Source organism: Chenopodium quinoa, unplaced genomic scaffold, assembly GCF_001683475.1.
Source record: "Chenopodium quinoa cultivar QQ74 unplaced genomic scaffold, ASM168347v1, whole genome shotgun sequence".
Lineage (NCBI taxonomy): Eukaryota > Viridiplantae > Streptophyta > Magnoliopsida > Caryophyllales > Amaranthaceae > Chenopodium > Chenopodium quinoa.
In genome coordinates, this window is record NW_018743074.1 from 579379 (window position 1) to 590816 (window position 11438).

The window sequence follows — 11438 nt, forward strand, 5'->3', positions numbered from 1 at the left end:
GTTTTAAGTTTCAAAAAAAAAAAAATGTTTTTGACACAATCACATATTCAGCAATTTCATACAAATGAGTGTTTGTAATTCAGGATAGAGGAAAAGTCAAACAATGATTAGAAGAAAAAAAAAAGTTGTCTACTCTCCTCAAGTTTAAACCGATTAACCCAAATATGTCAAATAGAGCAAACTCTAATTGGTAAAAAGATAATTTGATATGTGGTTCTCATAATGATGAGAAGAAAATTTTGACATTAATTTATGTTCTAAGACATTAATAAGATTATTTTATTCTTTTTAGTGATATAAATTATAAAGAGGTCCAAAAAATATAGAAAAGGGATTATCACTTTCAATTACTTCTATTATTCTACTGTGAGAAACTGAGAAATATCAATACGAACCTCTAAACATTTCATCTTTGTCTGCGTTCACAGGTATGACACTGAACAACATTACACTGGTGACTTGGTATAGGGTGGAACAACTTCTCTAATTACTAATACTTCATATGGATTATATAGAATGCCAAGATTCGAACCAAATTGAAAACAGAACATAGCATAAGAGCAAGCAAATCTAAACAAGCAACCTCGAAACAAGTTTACAACCACATCCCGTAAATCACTAAGAAAAACCCTCATTCTAAGAACTTTCACGTACAACCATACTCTACTCCTGAAGTATGTACATGAGTTAAAGCTAAGACGAAGTTATTCTCAGTATTTAATCCTTCAGTAAACTCAAACCTATACTGAATAAACATGTGGGCGCTTTTTTATACCACAGAAAGGAGATGATATATACTGTGTGCATGACATCAACACACATAGTCTATAATCGAAAAGGTGGTGGTATGAGTAGTCAAATACGAACATCTGGTAGCATCGAACTCACTTCAGCGCACTGCATTCAAATGTCAGATTCGTCAGCTACAGCTAAATATAAAGAACATACAATATCCTTATGTACTACCAATCTCATCAACCAGTCCGGCAAATGCAATATGTTACTTCGTAGTAAAAGTTTACATGTCGCAATCTAAGGATAAACACGGTACTCTGCCTCTGAGTTTACAAAACAAGATTCATCCAAAAGCTTGAACACAGATCTATCTTTTGGTATTGAACATTTAGAAAGAAATGGAGATACTATGGTAAGAAAAGTATTACCGTGAACAATTGGCATGAAACATTCTTTGCAAAACAACATAAATACTTCGTATTTAATTTCATTAACGTCACCTCCAATCAGACACACGTACTTAAAATATTCTCTTATTCTTCCAATAATGTGGGGTAGGAAATTTAGCAATTGCAACAACATATACATTTGACAAGAGGAAGAGATTTCACTTCTCTGTCACCAAGGCATAATCCTGTTCACCGAGCATTGCCTAGACCCCAATCATGCTTAATGGGGCCAATTGATGTAAAGGGAAAATCATTCCAAAAAATACTCAAACCCAGACGTAGAGGAAAAGATAGCTCAAATTAAGATATTAGAGCCCATAAATTAGCACTTTTTATAAAAACCCCCCTTCCCTATAAAATTGGTGCATATATATGTCAAATTGTCAAAATCATCATAGAAAAACAAGGGATAAGACATGGAAAAAGACAACGTTACTTCAACGGAATTTATTGAAAGAGAAGACAATCATAAGCCCCACCAAAGCAAAGGCCAACACCTAAACTTATCCATCCCCAACACCTTTAGAACAACATATTCCGCCATCTAAATTCGTCTTCCCTCCTTATTCTCTAACAAAATATTATCAACTTACAGCAAAAGCAACCACTTGAAAGAAGATATAGGAAGAGAGGCGGCTACTCGTATTCAGTAAAGTGAGTATTTTCGGGTTTATTTTTTTATTATCATCACAAGAGAGCACACATTAAATCACAGAGATTATTAGAAATTTAGAAGTTAGTTAGACTCAGAATCATTACTCAAAAGGATCCAAAATTAGAACAAGGGACAACTTTTGTCAGTAAAATGTGAAATTCATTAGTGTAATAAAGTGGTCTAATTGCATATCGAAACCTTTTCTTCTTACCAATCAGGTAAACTATTCCATTCCATTCCATTTCTTCCCTTCCCCTGCCCACTACTCCAGTCTTCTCCCATGTGCACTATGCACTAAGCCTTCCAAGGCTGTTTCGTACGGGAGTAAACCTTGACCAGACTATATTTACGAACAATGCGATTCGAACAATAATGAAACCGACAGCATGATAAGAAACAAAAGTTCTAAATCATGAAAAGAGAGGAACTCACTTATACAAGTAGGCTGCTATTCCCAAAATTATACACAAGAGTATGATGTCGAGGCAGAAGTTGCGACTGGACCTCAGCTGATGATGATCATAAATAAATAAATACAGAATTATAGAGAAGTATACTTATTTTCATTAAATTTAAGGATGACACGAGACATAGTTTAACTTCTAAAACAACTGAACCCACCAAATATGTCCACTATAGGCAGCCAACATACCTGGGTCAGAGTGTCCTTGAGTCTCACATTGGTATTTTTGAGACCAGATGTTGCTCTGTCAGCCTAGAATAAAGCCAAAGACAGGACCATAATTAAATTATTATTGAGAAACATGAGCAAAGCAAAAGAACATAGAAGTTCATACACCTATATACTGCAACTTAATTAAAAATTAGATCATAATTATAACCAGAAGCGGTGTAACAGGCTAAGAGCTAGATTACTAGAGAACACATAGCATAACTACATAAGGCACGTATGATGTTTTGATTCACATTTGGCTGCTTACATGCATAATCAAATTCACTGCTTCATCTGGATACTAATTATCACGTTAATTGGTTATTTTTTTAGAGACTAGGTCGGTGGTAAACCTAATACAAGAATGTCAGAATACAAGAAAACTTTTTCGGATTCACAAGAATTGCGTGATAGAATGAACTCTGAAGGCATCAAACATTTACCTTCTTATCCATTTCATCCATAAGTGGCTCTTGTCTATCTATTTCCTGCACATTACATAACTCAATTTACTTCTAGTAACTGATTATTTTAAAGGTCTCAACGAATTATATCGCCAGCAAACCTCATTCATAGCTTGGGCCATATCTTTCAGACTGTCCAGTCCTTCAGCAATATAATCTAAACCTTCATCCTGTAAAAACTAGAAAAGTTATCAAACAAAGAATCTGTGGATAAACATACATTAGCCAAATCATCAGGAAAGTCATAACTACAACCACATAAGATTTACAAACTGTATTACTGTATTGAAAAATGGTGATCCACAGGAAATATTTCAATATTTCATCCTACCATTAGCACAGCACTATAATCTACAATGTTCGAGCTATATATCAGAAACATATCTAGACAGCCAGTCTACAACCCTGGGACCCCATCATATCACATCAGTTCCAAATAATATCATTGGCTCCCTATACAAACAATAGATTCTAACACACAAGAGCACAAGTTTGGAAGCGGATACTTGAATCATCAAGAATGGGGGGAATGTGATGGTATTTTTAATAAAGATCAGCAGAAGGCAAGACTCGCCTGCTTCATTTTCCGCATTTCATACTCCTGCTGAAACTTAGAAGACTCCTCACTTTGTTCAAAATACCCAGCACGAGTCCAAGCCTCTACACCAATTTAGTGAAAAAAAGCTTCAGCACAATCATAACACTGGAAATATCTACTGTTATAATTTAAGTGTCGTATCACACCATTTCTATCTTCAAAGTTTTCAAACTTGAAAAAAAAAAACCATATAACTATTCTAGGGGCAACCTGGAAGTTATTATTCCTGATCATAAAGGATACAACCCCCGTAGTAATTATTAGCAAAACAGCTTCAGCTGCATACATGATTAGATGACTACCTAAATGAGTGTCTATTTTAATAGCTGTCATTGAAGTCGAAGCGGTCCATCCACCAGTTTGCTTGGGACTTGGGTACACCTTGAGTACCATCCGGTATGGACTCAATCCTCTCTTTCAGAGCAGACACTAAATCATTACGAGCTTCAAGCTCCTCCCTCGATAGTCCTTTCACCTATAAATCATCATCTAAACTAATGAGAGAGAGAAAAAAAAAAAAGAAAAAAAAAAAAACTAATACAAGAGAAGTAAAAAGAATAGCAACAACCCCACTGCTCCATCAGTTCCAAAATACTCTCTATTGTTGCCTTTTCTTTTATATCCACAAGTTCCATACTAAGGTCTACTACAAGTTTACTCATTTTACATTACCAAAATAATAAGCCATATTACTTGCACAAAATAGCCAAGTTTAACACAATGACACTTGGACACATATTATGTCGGACACAATCACACAAGTACACTCGGAGTAAAACTAAACAAAAACAAACTTATAATTCAATCGTGAAAAGTAATGCAACAACCTTAAAATGTTTAAAACAAGTTGTCACTCACAAATCACAATTATCCACTACTTACAAAATAATTTGAACCAAGTTGAGTCTTAGTAAATTTTTTTTTTTTTTTCAATTTTTTTTTTCTGGTAAATATCAGTAAACTCAAATCAAACCTCATACTACAATAATTCGATCAATTTAAAACAGATCATCCCTTTGATTGGCTGAAAAATTAAACTGTTTCAGTAATTCGATACATAATTTCTAAAAATGCTTATTTTCCCGAAAGTTTGCATCTTTGTATAATTCCTTCAATTAAATTTTTGGTCTTTTCTTAGTACAACTAATTCTCTTTACATTACATAAAAAACAAATCATAGAAAGCAACTATCGCACAATAATACGAACAAAACAAATCAATCATGAAAACAATAATAATAAAAAACACAGAGGAACAAGGAAATGATTGCGGGATTCGCGGGTAGTCAAAATTAGGTTAAAGGAGAGAGAAAAACAAACCTTTTTAAAAGCTAATTTGTGTAATTTGGGAAGTTCTTCAAGCAAACGAGCCTTAATTCGTCTAACTTCGGCAAAAAGAGCGACAGCAGAAGCCCTATTTTTCTCGGAAGAAGCGGCGTCGGATTTTTCGACGGCAGTGTCGATATTTGACTGAAATTCGGAGTAAAAACGAGCGAAAGCATCTTCGCCGGAAACATCGAATTCGCGGCGTTTGTCGACGTCGTACTTGTCGTACTTGTTGCAAATGGCGTCTACTCTTGTAATTATGTCTACTAAACTCATTTTAATCGTGTTTTCTGCAGTTTTTTTTTTAAATTGGGATTTTGAGAAGAGAGAATTTGGAGGAAAGAAAAGAGAGGTTCATGGAATTTATGTAAGAATTAAAAAAAAATTAGGAGAATATTTAGTACTCTTTGTAATAACAATTGTTTTGATTAGTGCAAAGTTTTCCAAGTGTCGGGTTTAGGGACTGTGTTTGTTGTGTTGATGTTGATACATACTCGTAGACTCCTCACTCCATACTATTGTATGTTAGTCTTCTAACTTGGGTTAGTTGGGTAGTGGTTAGATAATGGAGTAGTGTCCTATTGTCCTGCAAGGGATTAAGCGGTTATTGATCTCGATTTAACCCTGAATTTAAATCACTTAAATATTGCTCATACTTTCATATTTATGAAACCTAAAATGTTAAACAGTATAGATTAATTAAATTGGAATTCTATCTTTAACATGGTCACGTCTCACATCCAAACTAGCTAAGCATATACATATAATATCTACTTAAGCGTTATTTTAGTTTAAATCAGCTTGATATTAGATCACCTTTTGTACAGTTGTACAAAAAAGTACACACAAATGTTAGAAACAATAATTATTAATAATTAAAAAAATGAAAATTGTCAATATTCTCAGTAGAAGAGTCATAGCTCATAATTACCCAATTTGTTGAATTTACATTAATACAATTAATTCACTATTATCGACTATATATCATAGTTAGCTATCTTATCTGTAAAAAAAAAAAAGGGATGTTCGAGCTACCCTCAAATTTTTTTAAGGTAATCAAATTAAATGTTTTGGGACTAGTGTAGTTTCTATAAAGAGTATAAACCCAATTTTTCAGATCTCAAGGTTTTTAGATAATTCTAGCACGTTGACTAATTGGCCAAAAGTTGTAGATGATATTAGATTCAAGGCTTGTTTGTGAGACTTCTAGATTTATGCAGTAAATTAAAGGGCATGTGTAGAGATTTCTACATCCATAACCTATAGTTGTATACAAATATGATGAGGTGTTGTTATAAAGCATAAACAATTACAAAGTGTAATAGATTTTTTACACATTATAAATGTGCTTAGACACAAGCTATAAATTGTTCGTATATATACTACTACGTACCTTCCATGGCCATATTACTAATAGGTTCAGATATACATAAATTTTTTTTTTTTATTTTTTTAATTTTTTTTTTATTTACTCATAATCTATTCTGATACATCTCAATAGTATCACATCACAATTTACAGTCAAGTACTTAGCTTGTTGACCAACTCTTTATCCATCAGAATTATAAAGGATTTATATTTCGTTTTATGGACATTTATTTATGATTTATATAGTCTTGATTCTCATAGTTATTATGCTCACACTTTACAATCATCTTTGAAATCAATTTTCATAACATGTTTAAATACAGACCATTGCCTTTAATTAAAGTCTTACCAATCAACACATCATCTTTCAAAAGGTTAAATTCAAGGATTCGTATTATTGTCACTAATTTATGATGGTTAACCGTCTCAATTTTAGAATTGAACTTATTGTGCGCATAATTAAAATTTCTTATTTTAGGAGATATATTTCACACCATTTTTGGACTATTGTTGCAATATTGTCTCTTCATTTAGACATTATTTGAAAATAATTTTAATTACACGCGAGTAGTATTGTGTAAAGAATACGGAGTAGTAATAAAAGTATATCTTAAGGGATCGAATAGCATAAATTTTAAAAGCCAAATTTAAACTAAATACACATTATTTTCATCCCATGAGATCAATATATATAAATGAATTGTTACAGTTAACAAATATAACTTTAACCGTGAACTTCAATAAATAATGTAATATATAATATTAATTCGAATACCATAGCTCTATATTATAGATAAAAAAAAATAACAAAAATAATATTGTTGAAGTTACCACAACATATCAATCTAAAGAAAAACATCACGCTACAAGTTCTACCAAATGTATTATTTAAAAGCACAATCAAGTAACATACCAAAGTAAAATTAACAATATACATGATATAGATAGATTAAACTACCTATGAGTCTGTGACATAAAGATTTAAAAGAAAAAAAAAAAAAAAGTTACAAACTTGCTTGTGCTACTCTGATGTTGTGCTAGGCTGCTAGCTAGTCCAACTACTACCTCAACTTGCTTGTGCCATTAAAGAGTACGATCACATTAGAGACTTGAGCGACCTTTCTTTGATAGGCTTCCGAGGCCTACTTCGAATGAGTCCATCTCCGTTATCGTCATCAATGTAAAATGAGTTCTTCATTAACATAATCCACCACCGGAACATCCTCATTCTTTTTGCTCTCATATATAACAACATCGCCCTCGATTATAATAAGTGTCTTTGCTTTACCATTGTGACTTGTTCTACCATCATCATCAGTAGGCTTGGCTTTACCTCTCTTTTTGCCCCAACTCGGCCCGAACTTAGTATAAAAATAATAGTCAGAATATTTATTATTCTTAGCAGCACTTGTAGTAGCCAACGTCTTCCCTCGGGTTTCATACCTATGCTTCTTAGGGCGGCCTCGCTTCTTCGAGGAAGAGGCGACGACATATGGTGGCAGTGGTCGTGGAGAAGAGCGCTTCTTTGTTGGAGGAGGACAAAGATATTTCATGTTGCGGTAGCTAGTTCGCTTAGCTCGAGGTTGATCACAAGCCCGCCTCGGAGAAGAGGTTAAGTCGATATAGTCGATGGGTGGTGTCGAATTTGCTCCGACTGGCCCTTCAACTGGTTGCTTTTCCTCCTCTTGATGTTGTTCGGTTGATGGTGGTGGAGTAGGCGATAGTGGCTTCCCTATGTGTTCGAAAACTAGTTCCGTCGGCGACTCTATGATCCGATTACTATTTATATAACAATCGAATACCAAAATGGAAAAGAAAATTAGATCAATTTTATTACCAACATGTTAAGCAACAAAGTATATACCGCTCAAAATTTTGAAAAGCAGCATAAAATTATAAAGGGTTTTTCTAAGCTACGCTTTCGTGATTGTTGAGTTTATAAGGTATGTCCATGCTTTTTCAAAATCATAAGATGTGCCCTCCAACTTATATGTGTTTGTTCAATCGTACCCTCTGACGTTAACCCAACGTTAATAGTTGTGCTAATGGTTAATTACCCCACTTTGAAGAGAAATTTTCCGCCCAAATTGGGTTAGAGTTATATAAGGGGATTAACATCAAGTATTTTTTTCAACATTTTCTCATCTGCTTTTCTTCTTTCTTCTAAAAGCAATCGTTGATATGTCAAGCTCTCGGTGTACTTTTTTTTTTCTTCTTTTTTATCTGCTCCTTATTTCTTTCAAATTTTTTACAATTATTAACGTCAAATTAACGTAAGATGGTACGATTGATTAAACACCCTAAGTTGAGGGGCACAACTTATAATTTTGAAAAAGCATGGGCACACCTTAGAAATTCAACTACCTCAGGGGTATAGCATAGAAAAACCCAATTATAAACCCTAAGAAAAATACGAGTTTTGAGCACAGGAGATAAATTAAGATCTAAGAAAACAGATACCTGTCTGAAATAGGAGATGGATTGGTCAAGCTTCTAGTATATGAAAATCTATCATTGGGCTCATCTTCAAACAACTAAAATCGATGTCATAAATTTAAAAATAAATAAATAAATCAACCCCCAACATTTAGAAAACAAAAAATTCTGAGAATAATAACAATAATAGAGCAAAAAATGAAGTAAGCATGAACCTAATTACAAATTTTTACAGATGATAAGCTTCAAATGAGAGATGATTTAATTTACTAAGAACCCTAGAAATTATGGATATAGCAGAAAAATGAGCTTTAAAAAAAAAACAAAAAAAAAAAAAAAAAAAAAAAAAAAACCTATTTATAACAAAAATTATCGTAAAAATGACAACAAAATCATAAATAAACAAAAAATGGAATAAATAAATATGAGTTGAAAAATTACCTGGAAAACGAAGGCATCATCATCCCAAGGAGATTGATTAAGCTTACAAACTAAAAATGAAGCTCTTAATTGAGTTCCTTTAGGAACTACCCTCCTTGCGTTTTGTCTAATTCTCATTATTTTTGTGTTTATTTTTGGTATTTTAGAGAGATTTTCTTTGATTGAAATGATGAAAAAGAAATGAAGAAATTTGGTGTTAGAGTTTTCTTGTGTCCTGCATTATTGTTTTTGTTTTTGCAGAAGTTTCTCTCTCCTTTTACATACCGTAACATAGGTGTGTATTTATAATGAGTTCTTGTAAAATAATTAAATTAAATAAAAAGGATATGTTTACCCTATTAATCCATAACAAATAAATAAATAAATAAATAATGTTGGAATGGAAAGAAAAAATCTTTGATGATTGGTGAGGCAAGAAATTTCTTTGCCAATAAAATTTGCAATGTCAACTTTTTTAGGGTGGTACTTAAAATTTGAAATTAAATTTGATCTTATTGTAATTTTCGACTCCATCTCTAGAAGAAAAAAAAACAATATAAAACGTTACATATGAGTAAACATATAAAGAGGTGGAAATTACAATTTTCTTGAAAAAATTGTGGCGGTATATTAAAATTGAAAATGTTGTATTGGAATACATTACAAGGAATTTTCATAATTCTAATTTTGAATTTTCTTTGTAAAACAGTATGTAATAATGCAAATATCACATTAAAGATTTCCAATGAAAAGTTTCATATATAATTTATTTCCTTATTAACAGTGATTCGATGATATCTCAATTATTTGAGATTGTATTCATTACGTCAGCGTGTTCACACATATTTTCTATTACAAGGTCTATATTGTTGACTACGTATTAGGGCTTATTCTATTCACTTTATTTTCACATACTTATTAAAACTAAGTTAGACTTATTTGGATTTATAAAATATATTTTCATTGTAAATTGTATTAGGGTAGCATTGGTTTTTCCTAAACTTAGCTGCGAAATATGTTTATACAAAAGTATTAAAATACGATAGGGTATGTTATGTTTAAGTTATTTAATTTTTTTTTTTTTAGAAAAACAAACTAAAAGTCTTGACAATCAAATTAATCAAACCAAAGACCTAAATAAATTCATATCAGAATATTTCAAAAACTTTATTGTAGGTGAAGAGGCTTGTGATTAAAATTTAAGAAAACAAAGATACAACTAGTACTCCTTCTGTGAGTGATGGATAACTTAAGTGGTTAGAGCTACCCTTCCGGTTCCAATAAATCTTGGAATCGATTCTCATCACTTGTCCTAGTGGCTTTCTAAACACACACACACACACACACACACACAAAAAAAAAAAAAAAAATCAGTACTCCCTCTATGTTTTAATAAGTGTTACTGTAACACCCCCAAATCTCCCTCTACGTAAATACTATATTTATACATATAAAATACCGTAGAGATAGACTTGGGCGTATTACCGCCACGTGAAAACGTAAGGCTTACTTAACTACTAAAAATGGCAGCGGAAAATAACTGACTTTATTAATATTATAATAACCATAATATAGAGTTCGAAAATACTCCAAATAAAAAAAACATGTCTGACTCATGAATGAGTAAATTAAATTCCTAACTAAGTGATCCCAATCCCGACTCAAGTATGCGCACGATCTACTCCACACTTGAAATCAAAACTGCTTACCAATAATGGTAAACAGGGCGAACCAAAACAAAAGGAAAACAGATTAGCCAAAACGCTAAGTACATACAAGTGCAAGGCATGTAAATGCTTTTATTAGACAAACATGCTTTCGAAATAATTATTCCAATTCAAACTTGCCAAAAGTCACTTTCCAAAATTAGACTTTCCAAATTTAAATCTTCCAAAACTAGTAACGTCCATTAATAGAAACTTTCCAAACCAATAGATTTCCAATTTTAGACGAATTTCCAAAATCAATTTTCCTCATCTAAGTGTGCACACCGCTCAAGCAAGTTAAACTATACTCGAGGAAAGACCAGATCATACAAAACTCATGGTCTTACTTAACCAGTCACGGGTAGAGGGACAATTAAAATAATAAATACTCAGGCCCATAATGAGCTACAAGTTTAAATTAATTCTTTTAATTCAGTAGCTTAAAATCCGGTGATCCATAAACAACTTTTATTGAGTTAAACTACACTTTTAAAGATCAAACCTTTAAATCGTAAAATTATATTTTAACTTAACATGAAAACCATTAACTTGAATCTTTCATACGCAACATTTATTTGAACAATCATTAAAATAAACATTTACCAAAAC

At 32.3% G+C, this 11438-nt stretch overlaps 1 pseudogene; it reads right to left on the bottom strand.

Moving 5' to 3' along the window:
* Nucleotides 1–577: 577 nt before the first annotated feature.
* LOC110731564 lies at nt 578–5406 on the bottom strand (annotated as a pseudogene).
* Between the last annotated feature and the right edge of the window lie 6032 nt (nt 5407–11438).